General features: G+C 45.6%; 1 long non-coding RNA gene across 1 annotated transcript; it reads left to right on the top strand.

Annotated features, from left to right (window-relative positions):
* Positions 1 to 427: 427 nt before the first annotated feature.
* Positions 428 to 20,490, top strand: LOC117063834. Its single transcript, XR_004429111.1, has 2 exons — positions 428 to 561; positions 19,989 to 20,490. It is a non-coding gene; the product is annotated as an uncharacterized LOC117063834 (long non-coding RNA).
* Positions 20,491 to 26,890: the final 6,400 nt, after the last annotated feature.

Here is a 26,890-nt window from a genome sequence, read left to right as displayed (position 1 = left end):
AAATATCTGGGTCCACTTCCCTTGACAGGAAGTCCCCGCTGCTCGACATTACACATCTTTCTTGGCTAACGATGGAGCTTCTAGCCATTTCTCTGAAGACAGCAGTGCTCACTGTCTAATCTATAATTGGAGGTGAAGGAACTTCAACTACATTGAAGCCAAGCTTTGTTTACGTCTTCTTTTGAAAAGAAATTCTTACTGATTGATGACATTATTTTCTTGTAATTCATTTCTGATCTAAATTGAAGTGATGCAAATATATATATATATATATATATATTCCTAACCACCAGGAACATTGTTGAGTTCTAGTTCGTAGAGGTTCTACTGGAGTGATACTCACCAGTGGCCTGACTCAGCCATGCAAGGAAGTCCTACAAAGAGAGGTGTGAGAATAAAAGGAAACTGTTTGCCATATTCTCTCCAGGAGCAGATAATTGAGAGGCCTGGCCCATGTATGGGTTTGAACCACCTCAGGACTGAAGATGAGAGGCTCAGTTTCACTAACAATAAGAACAGTGACAAATTCCCTGCCCCGTCAAAGCCCTATGGCTTATGCAGGTAGAGCCCTCATGTTGAATGTTTGCAAGCTGACTCTTCAATAAGACCATGAGCTACTTGAGACAGGAATTGGGTCTCTGTGTAGCGTATCACATCTACCTCAATGCTCTGCTTAGAGGAAGTGTTTGAAAAAATTTTGTGTGATAAATGACAATAATAATCCAGTTAAGATATACTGCCTTTGTTATGAAAAACTCTCTATCTCAAGGTGGAGCAGGTGAGTTGTGGTATGCATTTTCTTGTTCTGGACAAAGCAAAGCACTATGATACCAAAAGGGGCCAAAATCAACATGGGGGATTGTTTGCTCAGGAGGAGCGGGTGAGCTGGGTAGGGGAAGGCAGGAGGAGAGAAAGAATGCACGTGTACTGCAGAAACCTTGAAACAATCAAAGGCACAAATGCCTCTTTTTTATAAACACGGTGTGAGACAGATGTTTACCCAGGACAATCCAGAGTGTAAAAGCCAGCCAAAGCCGGAGAGATTCATGCTCCATAAACAAGAGATTTCCTGGGGGAAGGAGTGGCAGGTAATGGGTTCTACAAATTTCTCCTCCTGATAACTACATCACAGACCTAGTCCAAAGAGACCGTTCCTTCCTATTGAAACCTTATTTAAATACTGCCGCCTATCTTGGGTGGAATCGCCGTTGTATTGGCTGGCTTAGGCTATTCTCTCAAAGCTTTATGCAACACTCGAAGAAGAAATAGACAGCATGTCTCTGTGGGAGCAGGGGACACACCTTTCAGGGAATTTTCTTCCCAAAATGCGTCAGTAGTCAGCATGTCCCAGTTCTGATCAGTGGCCTTCAAACAAGTAAAGGTTGTAGAGAAAACAAGAGTGGTGCCTCTTTAAAACAGCAAAAATACCATTTGCACAGTGTGGATGCTTTTCAACACATTCATCGTTATGTGATTATTTAAATAAAACAACCACCATGATAAAAGAGACCAACACTACAGTTGCCTTTGCAATGATTGCTATGTTGGTTCCCTCATGCTTATGTTCTCTCTCTGGATTCTTTTCAGGTACAGCAAGGGGGTCAGGAATGGGATCAGGGATTTCAAACACTGGTCCACACATGGCCACAGTTTTCTGTGTGACTTTCGATGAATCAACCCCCCCTTTCTGGGCCTCAGTTTCCCCACCTCTAAAGAGACTGCATTAGATAAAATGAAACTTGATGCTCTGCCTGTTCTGAAATGCCAAGTTCTTTCTCTAGGAATGGGCACACGTTTGTGCCCAGCTCTCCATTCCTATTCACATCTTACCAATACCTTTTTTTTTTTTTCTGGGAGGGAGGCAGGTCAGGATTTCTTGCATGAGGTCTTAAAACCAAGCAAATTCTACTGGTCCATTTTCCTCAACGAACTCAGTAAGCCATTCCTGTGTCAAATGTGACTGACTGTGTGAAGCCAGCAAACTCCATGTAGTTCAGGCCTCAAGGCAAGAACTGGAGTATTTCATTTCAGATGGCTGAGATTGGCTTCTAGCACCTCCATGGTGTCTAGCCAGCCATTCTTGCCTCTGCAACCAGCCTGCACATCTCTTGGATTCAACTAGCATTTATTGGGCAGCTACTCTGTGCCACACACTGTGCTCAACACTAGAAACGTAAAGAGAACAATATCAGGCCTCCTTGAACTTACAGCCTCGTGCAAAAACAAGGTTCTAAACCAGAAATTCACCCCAATACAAGATCACACAATGTGATGGAGGCTTGGGATGGTGTCTTTAAGAAAATTTTGTGAAAAGCTAAAAGTATTTCTCTCCCATACTTATCTCGGAAAGAGGGGTTGTGGTTGGCAGAAATGGCATTAAGGTCAGTGAGAGGCAGGACTGAGCCTTTGCTTGGAGAATGGCTAAGCTTCCTTCCTCACTCCATGGGGGCCTTTTCACTTTCACACATACCTGAAAGATTCAGGAGCCCCTGCCCTTCCGGTGGGAGGGACCTGGGAGAAATAGCAATGGCCTCTGGACGTTTCTGGCATTTTCCATGTGGTCTGTTGCCAAATGTAGTGTGTGATTGGGATGGGAGGACTGAGTACAGCTAGCAAGGTGGTATCTGGAGGGCATAAACAGTGTTTGGGCATGGCCTAGAGTAGAGACCAAGGAGGCTGGGAGTGGGGGAGAGAAGGTTCTGCTTTGAGCAGCCCTGGGCCGGCTGGGTTGTCTGGGAGGCAGAACAGGAAATGGCCCAGGACAGAGTCAGATTTATTCACTGTCTGGGCTTGGTCCCAGCCGGTCCTTTGCTCAGGCTTGGTAAATCCTCCGGTTCTGAAGTCATTTTTATTAGCGATTGCCTTTTTTTTTTTTTTTTTTTTTAAGCTTTGAAAATGTGGTTGGACGAAAATGAAATTTCAGATGTGTGTGTCTCAGCATTGATTTTTCTATTTGTAATAACACACCCCGGCATATCTCCTTTGATATCAAGAGGATAAAATGTCCCTAACAGCATGCTCTCCATTCTGGGGTAATGGATAAAGCCTGTTTATGAGATGTCATTTATTCCACAATAGACAGTAAATAAAAGCCATTTCAAGCTTGGGTTAAATCAAAGCTTGTTCAGGATTTCAGCAGATTTGCAAATCACCTCGGGGACCTTCATCAGTTGCAGTTGCTGTTTTCCTCCTTGCTATTGACTCTCTCCCTCTGTCTGCCAAGCCTCTTTCTATCCTTAGCTACCCTGAACACCTGACTGATTTGGAAAAAGACAGCTGGCCTGGCGAGAGACCTAGCATGACATTAAAAATTCCTTCCCTCAATTTGGGGAATAAAGGCTTTGAAAGACAGTAAGAAATTGAGGTTATATCAACAAAAGCCAGAATGGCAAAGGGAAGGAAAAAAAAGTTCGCAGGAAAATAAGATGCAAACCTGAATTGGAGAAAGCATCTGAAAGGCGGTGGTGGCAGCAGCAGCAGCTCCTTTGAGTCATGTGCAGATTGTATTTCTTTCACTTCCTGGGACCCTGTGCACTGGAGGGGGGGGGAAGAGAAGGGAAGGGGCACCACCTGAGGTGTCCCTGCACTAACCCAGGCTTTTGTCTTGCACATTCGAATTCCTATCCTCTGATCTGACCTGTAACCCCTACGAAGCCTGGCCTTTGGGACCCACTTAAGTCCCAGGAAGCCGGGTGACCTGTCCCCTTTCCCTGGTCCTTCACAGTATGTTATTTGAGGTCTTTGACACGTTTTATCTCACCTTACTTCTGCGTGTTCTGGAGAGTGAGTATTGGCCTCACAATTGAAATGCAGATTCCTCTGAGGTTTGGGACAAACTTTTAAAGCTAGAAGAGTAGTCCTGGGTCTCTAGACCAATTTTCTCTTCACTGCCGGAATCCCCTGCATGGCATCCTCAAAGACAGCAGCCCAGCCCCTGCCTTCATGCCACCCAGAGTAGGGACTGCAGATATGGGAGTCTCTTGATCTGGGAAATGTCTTCATCTATTAAGCTGAAGTCTTCCATCCTGGAACGCCAGCTCCTCTTCAGATGCCATCCTGCCTCCCAGAGGGAGAGTGAGTGTGCTGTAAGGAGTCCTAGTGTGTGAGTGAGTGTGCTGTAAGGAGTGAGTGTGCTGTAAGGAGTGAGTGTGCTGTAAGGAGTCCTAGCTCCTTACAGCAGCATTTTCCTAGGTGACCTTGGACCTGTCTCAGCTACCTCAACCACACTCCAGCCAGAGGGCTGATTTGTTTTCAGTTTATCACTTGGCCATGAGAATCAGTACCCCAACATTTCATTGGTTAGTGTAGACCAGAGAAGTGTGTTCAAATATTTCTGTCGTAGGATATTTGTCTCATCATTCCCATTGAATATTTACTGAGTAACAGTTTTGTAGAAAATAATATTCTAGGTCTGCGATAGGTTGTATTATTGTTCAAAATATTTACTGCCACCCCACTGCTTCCCGTTAGTCTGCCTTATGTGGGAGGATTATACATCCTTGTCCCTGTCAACCATGTGACCTGTCTGGCCATGAAATGTGAGCAGAAGTGTCAAAGTGCAGATGAACCACTGAGATTCCATGGGCATCTCATCCACGTGAGTAAGAAACCTCTGTTATTAGAGGCCAGGTGTGGTGGCTCATGCCTGTAATCCCAGCACTTTGGGAGGCTGAGGGGGGGTGGATCACTTGAGGTCAGGAGTTCAAGACCAGCCTGGCTAACATGCGAAACCCCAACTCTACTAAAAAGACAAAAATTAGCTGGGTGTGGTGGCGCGGCCTGTAATCCCAGCTACTCAGGAGGCAGGGAGACAGGAGAGGCAGGAGAATCACTTGAACGCAGGAGGCAGAGGTTGCAGTGAGCTGTGATTGCACCACTGCACTCCAGCCTAGGAGACAGAGTTAGACTCTGTCTCAAAAAACAAACAAGCAAACAAACAAACCTGTTATTAGTGAGTTTTAGTAACAGTGAAATCTCTGTTACTAGAAACACTTGGATCATCATAATTAGACTAAGCTGATGAAACAAGGTCCTCCAGGAAATTTTAAGAAATTCTGAGCACATTCTGTGATGTCAGGAAACTTACAGTCTAATTGAGGAGACCCTGTCCAGTGCCGAAAACATGGTGAAAATAGTAAATGCTTCAGGAACTCAAAGGAAGGAGAGGAGGAGGAGCTGGGTGATTCAGGGAGAACTTTCGGAGCATTAACTCAAACTGGATGAGGCTCAGAAACTTCATCTACCTGCAGGACAGCCCTGCTGTCGTGGACTCAGTTCTTCATGTTGAGAGATTAAGAGCTTGGGTATTCCTCAAGCTCTTTTTTTTTTTTTTTTTTTTTTTTTGTGACAGTCTCTATCACCCAGGCTGGAGTGCAATGGTGCCATCTTGGCTCACTGCAACCTCCGCTACCCAGGTTAAGGTGATTCTCCTGCCTCAGCCTCCTGAGTAGCTGGGACTATAGGTGCACACCACCAAGCCTGGCTAATTTTTGTATTTTTAGTAGAAATATGGTTTTGCCATGTTGGCCAGGCTTGTCTCGAATTCCTGGACTCAAGTGATCTGCCCACCTCGGCCTCCCAAAGTGTTGGGATTACAGGCATAAGCCACTGAGCCCTGCCTGTTCTTCAAGCTCTTAATTCTAATTCTCTCACTTAAGGGTGAGCTAATGAGAGAGCACATTGCATGCACCTAGCATTGTTTCAGGCCTTGAATAACTTTTAATTCAGATAACTTGATAGCGGTGAATCGATGACATCAATAGTAATAGATATTTGAAATAGATGTGCCCTTTTCAGTCTTCTGAAATCAAATTGTGGGAGTAACTGTCTATGGTTCTGTATAAAACCAGTCAGACTGGGCGCAGTGGCTCACGCCTGTAATCCCAGCACTTTGGGAGGCCGAGGCAGACGGATCACTGGAGATCAGGAGTTCGAGACCAGCCTAGCCAACATAGTGAAACCCCATCTCTACTAAAAATTAAAAAAATTAATGAATTAGCCAGGCATGGTGGCACATGCCTGTAACCCCAGCTACTCAGGAGGCTGAAGCAGGAGAATCACTTGAACCCGGGAGGCAGGGGTTGCAGTGAGCCAAGATGGTATGAGCTAGACTCTGTCTCAACAAACAAACAAAAACCAGTCTGGATAGGGGCTGGCTCCTAGAAGTGACCAGAAAGGTCCTCAGCAGCTGGAGCCACAGCCGTCCCTTTGTTCCCCCCCTCCTCCCGGTCCTTATCTATCTCATTTAATCAACTCAATAGCCTTTTGAGGGAGGTGCTGTTGTTATCCCCATTTTACAGATATAAATACTGAGTCTTAGAGAGGTTACCACTCTCACCAAAAAGGATGCATAATCAATCAGTAAGTGTCTGAGCCAGGACTAGGGCAGTGTCCTGCCTGAATCCAGGGCTTCGCCCTTCACGATCCTCTGATGCCTACAACAGTGCAGGCTCTGCCCCGTTGCCCCCTGAGAGGGCCAGGAAAGGGGTCTCCCTAGGGGAGCTGTGATGGCAGGGTCTGCAGCTTGGCCATGAGGCTGACTCCCAAAGATGCTGCAGAATAAGCCAGTAGTTCGAGATGCTATAGGAATTATACAGGGAAAAATCAGCAATGTAGGAGAGAAGAGGAAGAAAAGGGGAAGGAGAGACAAAAGGGAGGGGGAAGGCCCCCCAGGTGCCCTGGTGCCTGGAATACTTGCTCTGTGCCTCTGATTTCTCTTGAGTGGTGCCTGGGTGCGCTTTGTTACAGTTAAAGTTGTGTCAGTGGTTTCATTAGAACCCAGGCTTTGATTTATAACCCTCCCTTCAAAAATGTGCTCCTGGCTGAAAACTGGCATCTGAGGTCTTAGGCCAACAGAGCCATTTCTATAGAAGAGTTACAAGGCAAGGGCCAGGAGGGAGGTCCCTTTCTTGAGCCCAGCTTTCCAGCCAGAAATAAAAAGAAGGGGGTGGGAAGTTGTTCAGAATTCAGAAACAGCCTAGATTTCAGAAGGAGTGCTTAAAGGGTCAGTTTCTTCATATGCATGCAGAGACTTTTGTGAAAGTATCTAAAAAACTGTTCACAGAAATGGTGCTTTGGAGTAACTCCGTCTTGCAAACATCATTATGAAGAATAATCAACAATAATAATGAAGATAATGATCATGGTAGTAAGACTTTCTTGTGGGATGATGCTTTAACTTTATCATGAAGCATCCACGTGTATGGTCACACTAATACAGCAGCCCTGAGATAATTGGGAAGAAATTATTATCCCTGTTTTGTGACAAAACTGAGACCCAAATCAGCTGAATGCTATGCTTAGAAACCAGCCTCAGTTCAGTGGCCTTCCTGCCCTAGCGTGCCATCTGAACCAGGACTTCCATAAACAAAAAAGCAAAGCAGGTCTGTATACCAGCAGCTCATTTCGATTTTTTTCACTTTTATTTTAGAAGAATATGCATCATTGGAAACAGGTCCCATTTTAAGCCACGTGAGGCTTAAGAAAAATAAATGTGAAAATAAAAGCGCTGTTTAATATGGGTATCATTATTACTATTATTATTGTAAAGAGCCTATTTGGAACTGCCTAAAAACCTAAAGACTGATTAATAGTTTTAGAGCATCAGAAGGTATGCTTTTTTTCCCAGTATAAATTATTCTTTCCCAAATGGTTGAAAAATCATAATCATAACCATTATCATCATCATCATTCCTTCCACTAATTTATTGCTTCACACATAATGTCTCATGAATTAGCACTTTGACTGCTCAAGCATCCCCATTTAACAGATGAGGAGCTGGAGGCTCAAGTGCAAATAGCAAAATGAGCGGGGCTTGAGACTGAAATTTGGATTTTCAACAAGCTTGCCACCTTACCACTCTGCCTCTTATCACACATGCTTTGCTGGGCAAATGCTTTGAAGCCCAAAATTGCACCAGGTCGGAAATTAGAAATAGTTCACCATCAAGAATAGAGCTAATGCAGCCAAAGCAGTCACCATCAGGACAGACACTCCAATGACAGGCTCCTTGATGTCTCACCAGCACGTTCACTGTACATGGGATCCTCAGCCCTGTCTCAGTCCCTCCCGCTGTAGCCCTATCCAGTAAAGGCCTGCCCCAGGGGCTGGGAGCCAGGCAGAGCTTCGTCCCTCCCACTGAGCAAGACTTGGGCTGTCACTGTGCTGTTATTTATGAGTCTCCCTTGCCCAATGAGTGGCCTCGAAGGGGCCCATCCTGGGCCTGCTGTCTGGCCAGACTTGTCACATGTCATTAGATGTTTGGTTGCCACTGACCTCTCTGCCATCTGGCTGAGTGGCCTCAGGGTAAGGAGAGGCAGGCAGCAGCTCCTCATGCAGCCCCCGAATCTTTGTGGCACTCAGGACATGGAAGGGTTTCAGAACTGTTGTGCTAATCTACTAAGGGGAAGACAAAACTGGAAAATAATCTCTTAAAGAGAGGGGCTGTATTTAGAGTTTCTCACTCTTGGCACTACTGCCATTTGGGGCCAGATAATTCTTTGTTGCCTGAGGCTGTCCTGTGTATGGTAAGATGTTGAGCAGCATCCCTTGCCTCCTCCCTCTAGATGCCAGTGGCACCCCTGTCCCAGATGTGACAACCAAAAATGATGTCAGACATTGCTGAATTGTCCCCTGGGGGAGGAGAAAAATCACCCCCTTTGAGAACTGCTGGGCAGCTCTAAAGGTAAGACAAATTGGGCAGTGAGTTACTGAGCTATGACCATGGCAGGCATGCATGTCCCCCGAACAATAACCATTTCTGGGACAGCATAAACAGATGGCAAATATTTTATGAACACCGTGTTGCCTAATCATTGCAACCATTTATTGTATCGTTGGAATTCCTGACCCCACTTCGCAGATGAGGAAACTGAAGTTTAGAGAGGGAAAGTGATTTTCTTGAGGCCTGAGAGGTGAGAGCTAAGCTAGGTTTAAAATCCAGTTTTGTTGTTGTTGTTGTTTTGTTTTGTTTTGTTTTTGATTTTGAAGTCTCCTGCACATTGCTGCGGCCTTGTGTCCTTGTTCTCAGTGTTAGGGCTTGGCAAACATGGCATGTGGGGCCCTGAATGTTCTATGATGGCATACTGGACCTGCGGCAGAGGATGCTGATTTCGTGTCCTCCCGCTATTTCCACTATGTTACTCAGGGCCTCTTTTTCCCCACAGCCCATCTTCCCCAGAGCTCCCCTTTCTGTGCCCTGGAGCAACCCCTTTGCACCATAACAACATCTGACCCACAGGACCCAGGGTGGTGGGAGAAAGTTAGAACCCCTCCCAGGGATGCTTACATTGTAAAAGATCCCTAGGGAGAAAAATCAAACCAGTGCACTCTATGACATTTCAGTCACTTTACTAGGTTGGTGTAGAACTCGCTGGGTGGGGTATTGTAGAGCCCTTTAAATCAGTCTATAAGCTAGGAGATTCCATCTCTATAAAAGTGAAATATTTGAATTTTAAAATATAGGAAAGTGGTCAAGTGGTTGCTACTGCTATTTTAACAATTGCATGTAAGTCTTTAATTATAACTTGCCTTAAACCCTCTCTAGAAGTAAGTGACAAATTCGTGAATATCTTCTGTGCTTGTTAAGTAAAACAAGCCTATTCCCAGAGTGCCTGTCCCCAGATTTGTTTTGTAGAATCTGGAGTAGGCATTAAGTTATACATAAGCCAGTAAAGTGGTCCAACCACACATATAAATTGTACGACCCTGAATTCTTCTTGACCCCTTTCCCTGAATTGCATGCCCCCTTGCTGTCTTGCAGGCCAAGAGGTCCCCAGTTGGTTCTGCTCTGGTGCAAGTTGTGGCTAAGGGTCTGGCTGATGGACTCACCTAGATTGCTTGGGCTTCTTCCCTTCAATATGGGTGATTTATCTGAGTTTCAGGTTCCACCAGCAACTCTTGCCTCCCTGATGTTGTTAAACAAATCACTTCCTTTGCCAAATAATTAATTTGGTGACATTTCTAATTTCTGCTTATCTTCCCTTCAAGACATGCAAACTTCATTTTATGACCCCTGTTCCAAAGGAACACACAGGCCAGAAAGGTCATTAGATGTACAGGTAGAGTCAGGAAGGCACAGATGTTTGCACTGGAGGAATACTAGGAAGCTGGCAGCTGGCAGCCCTTTCTGCTTTTTCCAATCCACATTATTCAAGACAAGGGTTTTTGTTGTGGTAAATCTATATTTGAGGTGAAAATTATTGCCAGCCTTATTTAGAAGGAAGGCTGAATGCACTTCCCAAAGCCAAAGAGGAGAAAGGACTATTCATGGATTCCTGGATTGTATGAGCTATGTCATCTGGGCAGGCTGCAAGGAGGACGAGGATTGTAGGCTAGGCTGGGGGTGGTGTGCTTACACAGATAGAGGGGAGAGAAGGTGCATTCAAGGCGAAGCCATGAGGGTGGACGGTGTTGGTGGGGGGCGTAGGTATTAATGGAAGTAGAAGCACAGAGTATGTTTCAGGGGTGGTGTTTGGCTGTTAGATTTGATTGTGATCAGCTGGAAGGCTGTCACAAGTCCCGAATGCCAGGTGAAGCAGTGGGAACTCTATCTGTGTTCCCATCAGGAGAAGCAAAAGGCAAAGCCTCCTTCAGCCCTTTCCCATCCCATAACTTCTGCTTGCCACGAGACCCCAAGATGCTGCAGCAACCAGAGGGGCTACCTGGATCATCAAATAAACATGTGATTTAATTAAGTAGAATTTTATAACTCGTAATTGTGATATTTTAAAAATGTTTTAAGATGATGCTAGTAGCATCATCTTCTTGTGCTGTTTCGTATACAACTTTGTACACTTCCTCTTCATTTATTTGGATCCCAGCCTTGTGAAATGGAAGGAGATGAACAAGCATGTGTGAATGAGGCAGAAATGGTGGAAGTAACCAAAGCCCAGAGAGATGAGACCACCTGCCCAAGACCACAAAGCCGATCACCTGTGGGTCTTGGAACCTGTAGCAATTGCCTGTTACTTGAATGTCAAGCTTATAGGGACAGCCCCAGATGTTGCTAGAAGGCAGAATCCAGGAAGCTTTAGGCCACGGTAGCTGTCACCACCTACAGCCTTCGGTCCAGTTCCCTGGTAAAACAGACACCTGTGGGCACCCACAGCACCCTGGGTCTGGGAGAGGGGGGCAGGTGGTCACCCGGAGCTGAAACCCCATCAGCGGAAACACTCCACATAAAAGGGAGCCAGGGATGCCAATTTCCATTTTCATTGGAGTGGCTGGTGCTTAGTAATCCAGAAGCTTTATTTAAGGGCTGACCTCTGACCGGGCCTGTCACTCCAGTGGCAGGCGCCTGATAGTCACTAGAAATCAATAGCCGGCATGAAGGTCACTTCCTAGAAAAACTGGGGCTATCAACGTGTCAGTTCCAATGAAAGATTATAACCAACCAGCAGAGAAGTTTATCTGTGGCTGAGAGCTTGTCTGAGCTGGGCTTGTTGTAGGCTGTACACATGCATATGTGAGTACCTATGTGTGAGTGAGCAAGTGTGCATGCACGTAGAAATGTATGCATCTATGAAACAAAGCATGCATGCGCAGGAGAGAATGTGTGTGTGTGCTTTTGTGTGGATATGAATGTGCATGTGGGTGCAATCAGTGTGGATAGGTGAGCAGGTGTGTTTAAGTACAGATGATCATGTGTGTAAGAGAGTTGTGCTTCTGTGTGTACATGCATTTTCAGGTAAGTTTATGTATGTGAGTTAGTGCTCACATGTGAACATGTTAGGCACACATGTATGTGCATATGTGTGGTTGCGTGTGCAGATGCCCATATGTTTACGTATAAGGGAGTAAATGTGCATTTGATAGTATGTGTACATCTTACCTGGCCTAGAAGGCCTGAAATACTTGGGCCCCTGTCTACTCATCCAGTCTCACCCCCAGATCCTCTCCTCCCTTCCTTACTCCACACTGGTCCCTCACTGGGTTCCTTCCTCTTCCCTGGGGATATGAACCACATCCTCTCAGGGTGCTGGTACTTCAGGGCTTGCTGCTTCCACCAAGCAATGTCTCTTTCTCTCTCGTCCTGTACTGCCCCTTTCCTACCATTTGGTTTTTAAATGAAATGCTGGCCTCTTAGAATTACATTCCCAGCCATCCTGAAGGTGTTCCTCCGTGTGTTTCCTCCATGGAATTTACAACAACATGTGGGGATCTCAGTTTAGTGAGTTGTTTGTTGTCTGCCCCCTCACAGGCCTCCTTTCCATCTCTGCGTGGCTGAGCCCTCACTGAGGTATCCAGGGATCTCGCAAGTGTCTGACACCTCCCAGGTGCTGACTCTTTGGCCTCTTTTCAGACAAGGACAATTTCATCTGCTGAGGAATTCTACACTAGTGCTGTGAACTTCACCTCTTTGGGCCTCAGTTTCCTCATGTGTAAAATGGCAATACCTGCCCTGTCTACACCATAGAATCAAATGAAATTAATACGGTAAAAACCTCTTGGAAAGCATGAACTTCCAGGGCCCTGTCACATATTTTCATTTGGTTAAGGGCTGTTACTACTCAGAAAGAGATGTGCAGAAATGGGTGTCAATGATAAGCCAAGGAATTCCAAACAGATCACAGAATGGTTTTTTTCCCTGTCACTAATTCTACTTAGAGGCACTGGCAAATCCTGAGACCTTCTCAGGGCTCTATCAGCCAGGATCTTCATTTACTGCCTGGATACCTGTTTCTGGAAGGCATCCTAAGCTCTTCCTTTCATAAATGAGTCTGTCTAGGGAGAGTGAAGGGTATACTTCCCCTCAAAGAAAGAGAAAAGCAATATAAAGAATTAATCAATGCTACCCAAAGAAGATGGTTTGTTCCACGTAGTTGCCATGGGAACCTGGAGCTGTATACCAGGGCTGCCTGAGCTCTGTGTTAAGTGGCTCTAGACTATGATTTGGGAGCTGGAATCTTGTCTCCACCATACCACTGCTGAGCTGTGGGACCTCCTGTCATCATTGCCTCACTTCTTGGGCCTCAATTTCCTCATATATAACATTAAGGAATCTAAAAGATGATAGAGAATCTCTGGTCCCTTCCTGCTTTGCATAAGTAAAATTCCAAGTCATGTGTCCTATCTGGGTCTCAGTTTTTCTGTCTGTTAAGCAGGAGTTGCCTCTTGTAAGTGGTTGAAGGGAAGGGGTAGAAAATGAGAGCCGGGGTCAAATGTAAGTTGTGTCTTCTGGCTTCCAGAATGGTATCTCCTCAGTAAGATAAAGCCTTATGAAATTAATTCTATAGGCACAAATTCCATTATTTTGTTCATTTATTCACCAAACCTGCAATGAGCAACTGCAGCATCATGGTGCCAGGCATGATGAAAGAAGCTGAGGGTTTGGAGGTGACAAAATGCAGCCTCTGCTTTCAAAAGCCCAGGGTCTCATGCAGGAGACAGGGAGATAGCTAATTTCAAAGCAAGGAGGGACAGGCTGTAACCAAGGTCAGTAATGAGTGAGTGACAGCACTTTTGAATCTCTCCTTCAGGGTCATCCCTAAGTGCAGAGTGAGGAGATGACCCACCCGTCTGCCCCGCAATGCCATCCTACATCTGAAATTCTTCTTAAGGGCATGGTGGAAACCCTTAACTTTGAGATGAGCCCAATACCAGCACTAACATATGAAACCATAGAGTTGACACTGGACGAACCCCCAGGTTTCATTTGAGAGGACACTGGAGTTCAGGGTGGAAGAAAGGCCTGCCCAAGGTCACACAGCCCAGAGATCCTGGCCTGGGAGCCACAGCTGCTTTCTCTGCTCCACACTGGATTTAGAGGTTGGATTCCAGGCAGTTTCCCAGTTCCTAGTCCCACTGGGTGGGAAGTCAACACTCCTGGTTCTCTCAATGATCTGAAATCACATGCAGAAATCCACTCCTTAGTCACAAAGTTTTGTTCCTAGTCACCGTCCTGGACAGCTGTCAAGTGGAAAGCCTTCTGATTAACTCATATTATAATGTAAATGACTGCTAAGTTCCCTCCTGTGATAACTGCGTACTGGATAGTGGTCAGGGAAGAAATCCTTCTTATTAATTCCCAGTAAGATGTGAACCACTGACAACTAGCTCTCCAATTGTATTGTCAAAGAGAGTGCCTGGAGGTTCAAAACGTTCATAATTCTTTTCATTTGTTTGACAGTTATAGTTTTAGAACTTTTGCTCAAATCTGGGTTTAGTCACTTAGGAGTTTTGACCTTATTAAAGTTATTTAACCTCCCTGAGCCTCAGTTACCTCACTGGGAAAATGAAGATCATAATTAGACCCCAAAATATCAGGTGAGAATTAACTGGGCTCACAGCATAGCCTCTGACTGATTATAGGTGCTTAATAAATGTTAGTTCCTTTTGAAAGATGGAAGTTGCCACCCATGGAGATTTTAAAACTTGCTCAAGAGCACTGCTGGTGAGAGTTGGGTCAGAAACAGCAGTTCAGAAGCTTCCAGTAGCGTTGCAAAGTCCCTCCTGGCAGGACATCAGCATTGGTCTCGTTCATTGCTACATGTCTGAGGCCCATGGCTGGGTACTAGGGATATGGGCAGTATGGAGAGGCTGGTGGGCAGGGTACTTGGAGAGTGGTGGCTGCATGGGAGTAGTCACAGAAAATCACGGCTCTGGGGGTCTTCAGCAGACTCCATCACCGTGGCCAAGCTGGGGAGATGAGGGTGGTTTGAGGTGTGGGCAGAGGCAGAGGCAGAGGTGTGTGGCATTGTTGATGGGCCAGGTCAGCTTGGATGGGGTCTCTTGGCATGCACCTCTCCCAGGGGATGTGAGAGTTGGCCTCTGTGGGGAAAGAGCTGGACTATCTATCACCTGTTTGCTCAGGGCACTGTGCCCTTGTGTGAGAGGCAGCTGATGGCCACAGGGCCTCTGCAGCCTCCAAACCTGGGAGACAAAGAGGGGAAGACTGACTCCCTCTTGGTGAGGGGCCAACTTCTTCTAAGTCAAGGAGGCTGGGGCTGCCACCACCTGACATCAGCCATGGGGACTGGTTTACTCGGTCACGTCTTCAGAGGACTGGCCTCGGAAAGCAGCACGGCTGGAAATCCTGCTGTAAACCACAGACTTCTGCTATGGAGTCCAAGTCTGTCCAGGTTTTCATGCAATGGGTTTGCTAAAAATGGGACCTATTGTTTTGTTACAGAAACCCAGGGTAAGGACTCATAGCAGACAAAAAGAAATTGATTTCATTATGAAAGTTAAACATGTCCATTGCAAAGGATATAGAAAATACAAGAAAAGTGAAATGTTAAAATCAGGCACAGTGCCATCCCAAACTCTTACTAAAATTCTATGTATTAGGTTGGTGCAAAAGTAACTGCGGTTTTGCCATTACTTTTAATGGCAAATTAAAAGTTTATTCCCTTTGACGCAATATTGGGACTCTAATTAAAAGTAACGGCAAACTCGCAAAACCTAATATTTTCTTCTACCATTTTTTCCACATACATTTTTGCAGATGTCATCTTAGTTTGTTTCCTGCCATTTTGTCACATGCATAAACATATTTTAAATTATTATAATATGCTTATATATTTCCTTTGTTTACTCTATTTTTCCCCCAACATTCTACTTTGAAAAATTGTAAACATGCAGCAAAGGTAAAAGAATTTTACAGGCGCCAGTCACAGTGGCTCATGCCTGTAATCCCAGCATTTTGGGAGGCTGAGGCAGGTAGATCACGAGGCCAAGAGATCGAGATCATCCTGGCCAACAACCTGTCTCTACTAAAAATACAAAAATTGGCTGGGTGTGGTGGTGCACACTTGTAGTCCCAGTTACTCAGGAGGCTGAGGCAGGAGAATAGCTTGAACCCGGGCGGCAGAGATTGCAGTGAGCTGAGATCGCACCAGTGCACTCCAGCCTGGCGATAGAGTGAGACTCCATCTTAAACAAAAAAAAAAAAATAAAGAATTTTACAGGCAACATCATGTCGACTTAGCCATTATCACCTTTTCTTTCTATAGATAATTATTAAGGGTTCAATGTATGCTGGTCTCTTGTTAAGTGTAAGGATTCAGTGGTTGATAAAACAGAGTCCCCACCCTCATTAATCAGAGTATCTAGTGGGGAGGCAGACAGACAGACCACACACTTATTTTTACATAGGAAACATATCCAAGGTGAGTGGGGCCTGGGAGAAGGGCCACCTCAGGCTGACTGGTGTTCAGAATGAGACCTGAGCACCTTTTTGCTGGCAGATAAGTTTTCTCTCTTTCCCTCTATAATATGTGGTCTTGATTCAACTTCTTGAAGTCCCAATATTGCATCAAAGGAAATGAACTTTTTAAAAACCAGGATACATGCTTTTTGCCAGGGTGTTTTCCAAAACAACTTGCATTGAAGTGTTGCATTCTGTCTGAAAGGTGATTGAAGGAGTCCGTGCCTTCCTTTTGGGCTCTGTGTTGGAGCCAGGCTGCCCAGGTTTGAACCTGAGTTTTCCTGCCTTATTCCCTAGGTACCCCTGGGAAAGTTACAGGAGTTCTGAACTACAACAACTTTCCTCATGTGTAAAACGGGCATTCACCAACACTCACTGATATGGTTGGGATGTTTATCCCCTCCAAATTTCATGTTGAAATGTGACCTCCAATGTTGGAGGTGGGCCTGGGGGGAGGTGTTTGGATCCCTCATAAACAGCTTAGCGCCATTGTTTGGTGATGAGTGAATTCTTGCTCAGTTAGCTCACAAGAGATCTGGTTAAGAGTCTAGGGCCTCCCTCTCTGCTCTCCTGCTCCGTTTCTCACCATTTAATGCACTGGCTCTCCCTTCACCTTCTGCCACAATTGTAAGCTTCCTGAGGCCTCACCAGAAGCCAAGCAGATGCTGGCACCACGCTTCCTGTACAGCCTGCAGAACCGTGAGCCAATCAAACCTCTTTTCTTTATAAATTACCCAGCCTCACATGGCAGCAGCACCTATAATCCCAGCTACTCAGGAGGCTGAGGCAGAAGAATCGCTTGAACCCAGGAGGCAGAGGTTGCAATGAGCTGAGATCCGCCATAGCACTCCAGCCTGGGCAACAAGAGCAAAACTCCATCTCAAAAAAAAAAAAAAAAAAATTACCCAGCCTCAGGTATTTCTTTATAGTGAGACAAAACAGACTAACACACTTACCTTGTAGAGTTGTCGTGAGGTTGAAATGAGTTAAGATTAAGTAACACCCACCTTACAGACTTGTTGTGAGGATGAAATGAGTTACTTTATAAATAGGGCTTAGAACAAAGGCCGGCACACAGGAGTGCTCTATCACCATTGTTACCTGTAGGATGAAAGCTCCAAGAGGACAGGGGTTTGTGCTCAACCTTCCATTTCCATGGTCATGGAGCCTGCTTAGCTGATAAACACTCAAGGGCAGGATATGAAAGCCCCTTGACTTGGGAGAGCCCCTGGTGCCACTTCCTGTGAAATAGAAATTGAACCCATGTGTATTAAAAGTGAAGATCCTATGTTATTTCCTCCAGCAGTGTTCAGAGTCCACCACCTCCATGCAGAGCCCATGGTCCTGTCCTAGGAGGACACTGAGCACACACAGAATTAGACTGTGATGGCAGAAAGCATTAGAGCAACCCCAGCCCTGCACCACATTAACCCCTCAGCCCACTTCCTGCCCCAGCCCTGCTGCGGTGGAAGGGAGAGAAAGAAGCAGGGGTGGAGGCAGGGAGGGCTTGCTGAGTGCTTTCTTTGTGCCAGTCCCTTCACATGTGCTTTCTGCTACTGAATTACCTCCAAGATCCTATGAGGATGCAGTGACAGATGAGAAAACTGAGGCTCAGGGTGGCAAAATAACAGCAAGCCTTAATATGTCAGTAAGCGCTCCCCTACGGCAGACAGGAGAGAGGAGGAAAGAGAAAATGGCAGCAGGACACCAGAAACCAGAGAGGTGGGGGACCTGCTGCCTGTTGGAGGAGAGACCCTGCCAGAGGTGGAGCAGAGACCCTGCACTACTGAAGAAGCCCACAGGAGAGGATGTGGCAGCTCCATCCGCCCTGGAAACCCAAGGCATGGGCAAGTGCCAGAGAAATAGGCATGAGAGGCCACCTGGGGAACCTTGGCACTTAAAGCCCTCACTTTCTCTGGAGGTGTACACAAGTGAGCGGCAGGTACAATACCTGATTCCACCTAGATCTTTGGGCAAGGAAAGCAACCACTGCATCAGAGGCCCACTTAGTTCCTCCCAACAAACTCACACAAATGCCACTCTTGGGCAGGGTTAGCAAACCTTTCTGGACTGTGCCTCAGTTTAAGACACACTTCTCACACTGTGACCAACCATGCATGTATATGTGTGCATGTGTGTGTGCATGTGTATGTGTATACACAGACATAACTGAAATGAGTTTCCTGACATAATCCTTCACTTTATCAAGTGTGATGCATCCCAGTATTTTCCACCATTTGCTTCTATTCCTCTCCTCTCCACTCCTCCTCCTCTTCCTGGTCTCAGCCCATTAAACTGATTTCAGAATACTGAAGTTTGATGTAGAAAACAGGTGGAACCAGGATAGAATTGAGAGTGTTGTGATGCTTGCAGACTGTGTGAGCTACACGGAGCTCAGAAAAGAGAGATTAGAACAGGTGAACAGGCTGCAGCAACCCAGGAAGGCTTTTGGTAGAGGAAGCAACTAGAGCTTGATCCAGAAAAGTGGCTGGCTCTGTTCAGTTTAACAGACTTTTCTAGATCTATGTGCCAGGCTCTGTACTTTTACAGACAGGTCAAGGTTGAATGGGGGAGGGGAAAGAAAGACGTTGAACACACAACTACATAAATAATTTAGTTATAGTTGTGGTAAGTAATGAAGATTAAAAAGTATACGATGTCATGAAATAGAATAAAAGGGGTCCTAATATAATCTTGGAGATCAGGGAAGGCTTCCTGAAGGAGGCAACATTTACGGGGACATCCAAAGGATGAAGAGGAGTGAGCCAGAACCCAGAGGAAAACAATAGCTTTTTAAGCAAGGGCCGGGCACATTCAGGAGGCTATCTGGGGAAATTAGTGACATTTAGAGAACCATTTACCTTCCTTCTGCTAGAGCAGTCGGATCAAAATGCCAGAAACCTTGTCTTCTCATTCTTATGTCTCTATTACCTAGGTGGGTGCTCACTCAGTGTTTGTGGAATCCATCACTTTCTGGATTTGGGTAAAGATGCCCTGTAGCTCATATACATCACTGCAATGCGCAACACAGGGAATGGCTGTAAACTCGGGGTGGATCCAGCTGGTGGGACTCCCTCTAAGTATTATCATCAGAGTAAGTCGGGTCTGAAGACACGCTATCCACACAGCATTTACACATTCTCATTACCTGGGTCTGGTGACCATACGACCCAGCTTGCCCCCGGACAGTCTCAGTTCACTCCTGTGGCTCCAGCATGATCCTGCCTCATTTCACTTTCAGACATGTCCCAGTTTGGACAGTAAATTATATGTGTATCTATAATAACTCTGGGCCACATAGAAATATCCTGGTAGCATGACAGATGTATCCAAAGGTGCCACATTGAAAACGGATGTTCTGTTTAATGAGTTCCCAGTTCCTTGGGGGTTTTTAGCCCCTCAGCCACTACTGGAAAGTCTCCTCCCTTTCCAGAGTTGTCTCACTCCCTTTAAAGCCAACTTACTCTATTTCCACCTTGGCACACTTGAGTTCAGTGACAGGACAATATTCTTAAGTCTTCCCTTGGGCAGAAGGATGGCATGGGAAAAGGACATGCATCTTGGGTTACCTGGATGCAAGTCCTGGTTCTGCCATTCCTGGTTCATCGACCCGAGTAAGTCCCTTCACCTGCCTGGACTTGCTGTTTCCCTTTGTTAAATGGAGATAATAAACACCCCATCCAGTTCCCTGTGTCACAAGGATGAGGTGCTCTATATTAAGGCAAAGAGGAAACATTGGATGTCACAGAATGGGACCTCTGGCTATGATTTGGAGATACTGACAAGGGGGAAAGGTGGCATACTAATCAGGCTAATAATAATAATGCTTTAAAACATCAGGACCTTCCCCTAGGATGCTGTTCTCTGTGGAGGAGCCTGCGCCTTTCTGCCACCCAACAGTGACTGCCACAGCCAGGATTAAGCCAACTGTCAGCAAAGAAGGAGGAAGATAAACCCTGTGTGCAGACAGAACGGGGGATGTGTGGGCTGAGGGCACAGAATGTTTCTTCAGCCACCGCAGGAAGCAGCAAGAATACAGAATTCTGGTTGCCTCTGACAATTTTTCCTTTTTTTTTTTTTTTTTTTTCCTTTTTGGAAGCTGGAGATCCCTGTGCCAAGCCCTCAAAGCAGCCCCGACTTTCCGTGCAATAAAGCAGCAGTGAGAAAGGCTCAGAGTAATTAAGTGGCTGACGCACAGAAGAAGCCGTTACAAAGAATTGACTAAATTGCCCATTCATTAGCAGCTCGGCATGGAAGGAGAATTACAAATAGACGGCGGAGCCCGCAGTAATTCAATCTAACCTTGTACTTACAGAAAACAATGAGATAATGAACAGAAAAATTACCAGGCACATATTGTATTTTGTTAAAGGGGCGGGTGGGGGGGCCAGGGGGAGGTGGGGGGAGCGCAGGGACCGACTGGCACATGCAATGCTAATGGCCTCACTCAAGCTGAGCAAACGTTTCTCCAACACAATCATAGTTCTCAGTCTAAGGGCCTCTGGGGAGCTGAGATGAGGCAAGATCGCGAACAAAAAAATGTAATTTATAAGGCGTCTGTGGACTGGAATTTATCATCGGATCCGCTCGCCGCCGCTCAATTGATATGTAGTTGATTTCAAACAACACCCCCCAGGCGCCCAGAGGGAACATTTTTTAGATTTTACGCTTGGATATATCTGTTTAACTCGCCATTTACCAAAACAACGGCTGATGACAGCACAAACCAGTCACTCTGGAGAAAACACGCACACACGCTCTCATACACACGCTCTCGCCCGCGTGTGCGCGCGCGCACGCGCACACACACACACACAGGCATTCAAGAGCAGCAGCAGCCATAGTAACGGCAGCACACAAACCTGCTCAGCCCAGAGAAGATTGCTGTGAATCTGGAAAGGGAGCAGGGAGGAAGAAAAACAATACTACCCAAAGACTGAGCCTTTCTCTGTGGCTTGGCAGGACTAAGTGCTTGTTGTTGGGTTTTTAGCGCTCACTGGTTGGTTTCCATTCCTGATACCTCCTACCCTTCTTGGTTGGGCAGCTTAGAAGGGCTCAGCACTATCCCGACTCACCTCCTCCAGGCTCTTGGCACCGCCAGTCCGCCTCTGGCCTCACCTGGGAACCACAAGACCCCTCAGCAGGTGGAAAAGAATGAGGGTTTTCCTAGAGTGTGAGAAAGGGTAAATGGGCAAAAGGTTGAAACATTGCTGGCCTCTTACCCAGGGCCAGCAGGGCCTCCAGATGTGGATGTTGGCAAAAGCAGTTTTAGAAGGGTGTGAATAAATTCCCTATCAACTCAAGGGCTGAGGCTTCATAGCTGGGGTGACAAATCATTCAGTTTTCAGGGCAATTTTGAGGACACCAACATACCTACCCCTTGGTACCCAGGTTGGGCACAGAAAGAGGAACCTGAAGTATATTCTTAGTGTTGGAAATAATAATAATTCACTGGACATGTGTTAAAGGCAGCAAAACATTTTATTCAAGACTATTGCAATAGGAGAGAGACTGAACTCAACTCCCCATACACAGGGACCAATGGAGATTTACAGCCAGTGGGCAGGGTGAGGGAGTATGAAAAATTGCTAAGAGGGACTTCGTTGAATGTCAAGGGTGAGGGGGAAGAGGAACTTGATTAGAGATCGAGGATGGAGGAAGAAGAGTTTGATTGGATATCAAGAGTAGATTCTTGATAAACTGGCTTAGCAAGATTCTTTGCTAAAGCTGGCTCTGCAGGCCAAGAATAAAGCTTAGTGGAGAAAAGGACTCAAAGGAGCCTGATTCCAGTTTGGTCTGGAAAAGCCATGTGAGTGGTGGCACTGTCTTCCCTGCAGAGTGCCGCCAGCACCGTGCTTACTGATTGCAGAGGGACAGATGGAATAGTTTCCAACTGAAGAATCTGAGAAAGTGAGAATTCATTCCTCAATTCACACCTTCCACCAAAAGAAACAGATACCTCGCAAGCACTGGGTACCAGAAGACATTCATGACACTGAATTGCAAGGGCAGCCTTGCAGCCTGTCACCAGCCTAAGTTTGGGGGTGGTTAGAGGGGTAGTTAGTGACCACAATTGACTGACTAGTAGGGGGCAGTCCACCCCAATGGGAAAGACACTGAAATGGATGTCCAGAAAAATCCTGGTTTTGTTATCACTTGACTATTGATTCACTGTGAGGCCCTCCAGCCATCATCACTTCCAGTCTTTGGGCCTTAGTCTGTATATTTATAGAATATCCCTAAGACTGCCTGACTTCTGCTCATCTCACAGACATACTATGAGATATCTTGGAAGTAATCAAGACATGAAAAGTCTATGTAAATATTAAGTGCATCAAAGAATTTGACCAGTGGTTCTCAGAGTATAGCCCTAGAACCACCACCAGCAACAACATCACCTGGGAACTTAGAAATCCAAATTCCTGGGACCCACACTCAACCTACTGAATCAGAAACTCTGAGGATGGGGACCAGCAATCTGTTTTCAATAAGCTTTCCAGAATCTGATGCACATTCAAGTTTGAGAACCACTGATATAGCTAATACAGACTGTGTAACTTGCTGGGTGTAGAAAAAGCAGCTGAAGAAAATGGTTTTGGAGACTGATAAATCTTTTGCAGTCAACCAAAAAACTACCCCAGAGATTAAATTCAGGGTATTAATCAAGTGTTAATGTCTGCATTTGAAAAGTGTTGTGCACACAGTTTCATTTGATTCTTAAATTCATTCTGGAAGGTAGATAAAGCACAAAGTCTTGTCCCAAAAAGCACAAGGATTCAACAAAGGTTACTCAGTAACAGTTGAGGGTGGCAATGATGAGGCGAATAAACTTAGTCTTACTGCAATACGCACCCCCATACCCCCCTTTCAATGCAGCACTGTAGATCTTTAAATCTAGAAGGGACCTGACAGTTGATCCATCTTCCTATAGAAGCTTTTCCTTCCTATAGAAGCATCTTGCTATAGAAGCTTTTCTCATTGTTCCCCTCTCTTCAGCACACTCCCATTCACGACCATATTTCAGCTCACTATCAAGAATCCACACTGTTCCTTCATCACTGTGAGAATCTGGAGAAGTGGGGAAGCAAGAGGCCTTTGTCCCCAACCTCAAGAGGACCATGAGCCCAGCAATCTAGCAAACACTAAAGGTGCCATCGTTGTCTCCATTTTAAAGATTAGCAAGCCAAGGATCCAGGGGTGAAGAAATTTGTTTAAGGCTATGTGATTATTATTAGAGATAGAAAAGAGATTAGAAGTCAGGTGCCCTGACTTTTGGAAAGCAGGATGGAAACTGATATCTTCAAATGTCTGTTGTTAAATAATGGACATTAAGTGTCCAGTGGGCTTTAAGTATTGACTCAATCTCTAATTCTCTATCATCACATTTTGTGATGTATTACGAGGGTCATGAAGTCTTCAAGGTCATGTATTCAATGGCCCATATAGCATAGAAAATCTCACTGTACATAAATGGTGGGTCATTACACCTCTTCTTAAATACCTGCTGTGATGGAGCTCTCACCCTGGCCAAGGCATTTGAGAGGTGCTACACCAAGTCATCAATATGTCTCAGAAAAGGCTTTGTAGCAGTCTGGTGCCACTCACTCCCATCCCTTGCCTCTGCTTTGATGTGTTTCCCTCTCCCAGAAGCTCATTTGAGGGTGCAGAGTTCCTGGGAAGTGTCAGCTTGAGTCATCATTGGCTAAATTCTTGCCCACACTTCATGAGGGAATCCAGGAATTTCATGTCTAGAATTAGCAAGTTGTGTGAAAAGAAGACTCTTGGTCAGGGTCAATGGAACCTTCCATGACTCTCAGCCAGCACATGCCAAGTCTATACACAACTCTCCTATTCCCATCCCTACAGCTGTCAATGAGGAAAATGGTTTCAGGAGCCTGAGGGAGTCAATGATGAGATTCCAGAAAATCACTTGCAATGTGCCTGGGAAGACATAGATGCTCATCTTTGTAGGTGCTTTCATGTTAATATTTCAATCAACTTTGCAATCCCCCTTGCCAGTCCTCAGGATGGAAGCACACACACACTCAATTTAACGGCTCACCCTGGGTGAGGGGCCAGCAATGTATAGACTCTCAGGGAATGACCATTCCCACATCACCTTGCCCATGAAAAGCCAAAACCAACCCAGGGTGAGTCAGAAAAGCATACACACAAAATTAATTGAAATTGTATTTTAATGAAGCTCTCGTCTCATACGAGGATTGATGAGTTACCCTTGATAGGGAGTTAAAAACACCTTTTTACCGAGGGAAGATAAATGGTCTCACTTTGACCCCTCCAACAGGAGGCATCTTTGCACTTCCTCCATGTCCCAGGTTGACTTACGGTGTGGAGGCCCAGAGGCAAGAAGAAGGGAGCTTTAGAGCCAACTCTTCCTGCATGATTTGTGTGCCTTCAGCCACTGGCTCTGGAGGTCTGGAGGTCCGGGCAGGGTTGGCTCATGGAAGGACGATGCGGGGACAACTGAATATACCAGACAGCCCAACTACATCATTTTCCAGAGTGAAGGTGCCTGGACTGTATATGGGGCTGGGCCCCAATTGCACAGCAATGCCTCAGGTACACAAATGAGTTTGCTCAAGGGCTGATATTTCAACTCTGATATATTTTTCAATAATCATTGATAAAAGTGTTTTCAAAATTTATTACATATTCCTTTGTCAGACAAATAACACTTGCCAAGCATAATTTAATCTTTTTTTACTGCAATTATCATCAATTTGGTTGTGCATTAATGTGCTGGGTCAGAAAAAAATTACATTGATGTATTCGAAGCTATTTATCCATATACTGAATAGCCCCAGACTGCTAACATTCTAGTGTTCTTGGGTCTGAGCTAAATAATCCTATTTCATTATCTGCTGCCACATTTTCACTTGTTACTTTTTGCTGTTATGATGTACAGTGACATTTAAAAAAAGGATAGAATCCTTAGGCATCCCCAGACCAGAAAGACCATGGGCCCAGGTCACATCTTTTCTTGCTTTTGGTATTATTCAGTGCCTACCATAGTGCCTGGCACAGAGCAGGTGAGCATTAATTCACTGGTGAATAAATGAATATACCACTTAGTGTCTAATTCTGGCTTTACTATCTGCATCACCTTGGGCAAGCCCAGAGTCTCAATTTCCAAATATGCAAAATGGAAAATATAATAATACCTTATTTTTGGGACTCTTCAAAAATTAAATTAATTGAATCAAAGCGTTGATAAGAAAGTACTGTGAACTGTAGAGTGCAATACAAAGACCCTGTTTGTAGTGTGTGACAAGATTGTGATTATTATTACGTATCGTAGGTTTCTGGGAAGTGGTCTGTCTGCTCTTCTGGAAGTGGGTCTGATACCAAAGACCTTGGCTAGTTAAGGCAGCAGGTTAAGGAAACCAAAGCAAGTGAAATGGGCCAGGAGGCTTCATCCTGGACATAGTGTGTGTGTAGTCCAGCAGACTCCCAGTTGGCTCACCTTGGCAGGTGACGTGTTCACAGGACCTACTCCTCTCCTGCCCTGTCTTCACCTCATTTCTCCTCCCTGTCCCCAGCGCCCCTATGTGTCCCATCTTCCTAAACTCACCAGATGTGAGGAATCCATCCATGTAAAGGAGGGCAGGACTTAATATGCTGCCCCTTCTGAGAGATATGGATCGGGGTTGCTCATTAGGGGCTTTTCATAATCAGAATCGACACAGACTTTCATCAGGAACAGAGAATTTGCTAGGAGCCTCCCAGTATCGTCAATCCCCCTAAAGAATTTTCAAAAGTAGAAAATTAACATTTCAAACAGAAAATGAAATGCTTAAGCACCTAAAATGAGAAGCTAACAGTGGATATCCAGGAAGCCTTAGCAGATAGACAACACTTGGGTCCTGGGTAAGGCCAGACTCAGGAGGTAGAGTCTCACCTATCACTTCTCAAGTCCCTCAGTGAAAGATGCCACCTGCTTGGTATATAAATATATCTGCTTGGCCAGACCTTGCTCACAAAGAGAACTCCTGAGTGGCACTGCAGATGGCCACATCCCAAATGCCCAGCCTCCCAGTTCACCTGGATTCCAAGACAAGCTCAGGTCTCCTGATTCCCTTCCAGTGCATTATGAGTTCCCTGCTCTCCCCTTAGAGGCCAGTTGCAAGGGCTAAAGCTAACAGCCTCAGAATTTTACAACAAACTACTTTAAAGTTCTTATTGTTTTCTCCAGAAGCATTCAGATAATCACTACAACCACTATCAGTACTGGCACAAGCACCAAAACCACCATCACCAGCACCCCATCACTATCACCAAATCATTACCACCACCACCACCACCACAATCACCACCACCATCACTACCACCATCACCACCACTACAACCACCACCACCATCACTACCACCACCCCCTCACCACCACCCTATCACTATCACCAACACCATCACCACCACCACCATCACAATCACCACTATCACTACCACCATCACCACCACTACAACCACCACCACCACTGCCATCACCACTATTACCACAGTTACCATCACCATCACCACCACCACCATCACCATCACCATCACCACAATTACCACCACCATCCCCTCAACACCACCATCACCATCACTACGGCCACCAGCACCACCAGTACCACCACCCTCACCACCACCACCATCACAACTGCTCCACCACCACTACCACCATCACCACCACAATTACCACCACCACCATCACCATCAGCACCACCCTCATCATCACCCTC

This window comes from Trachypithecus francoisi, unplaced genomic scaffold (genome assembly GCF_009764315.1).
Source record: "Trachypithecus francoisi isolate TF-2019V2 unplaced genomic scaffold, Tfra_2.0 Lachesis_group19, whole genome shotgun sequence".
NCBI classification, from domain to species: Eukaryota; Metazoa; Chordata; class Mammalia; order Primates; family Cercopithecidae; genus Trachypithecus; species Trachypithecus francoisi.
The sequence above is the reverse complement of the archived record's forward strand: the minus strand, read 5'-3'. Positions and strand labels throughout refer to the sequence as shown.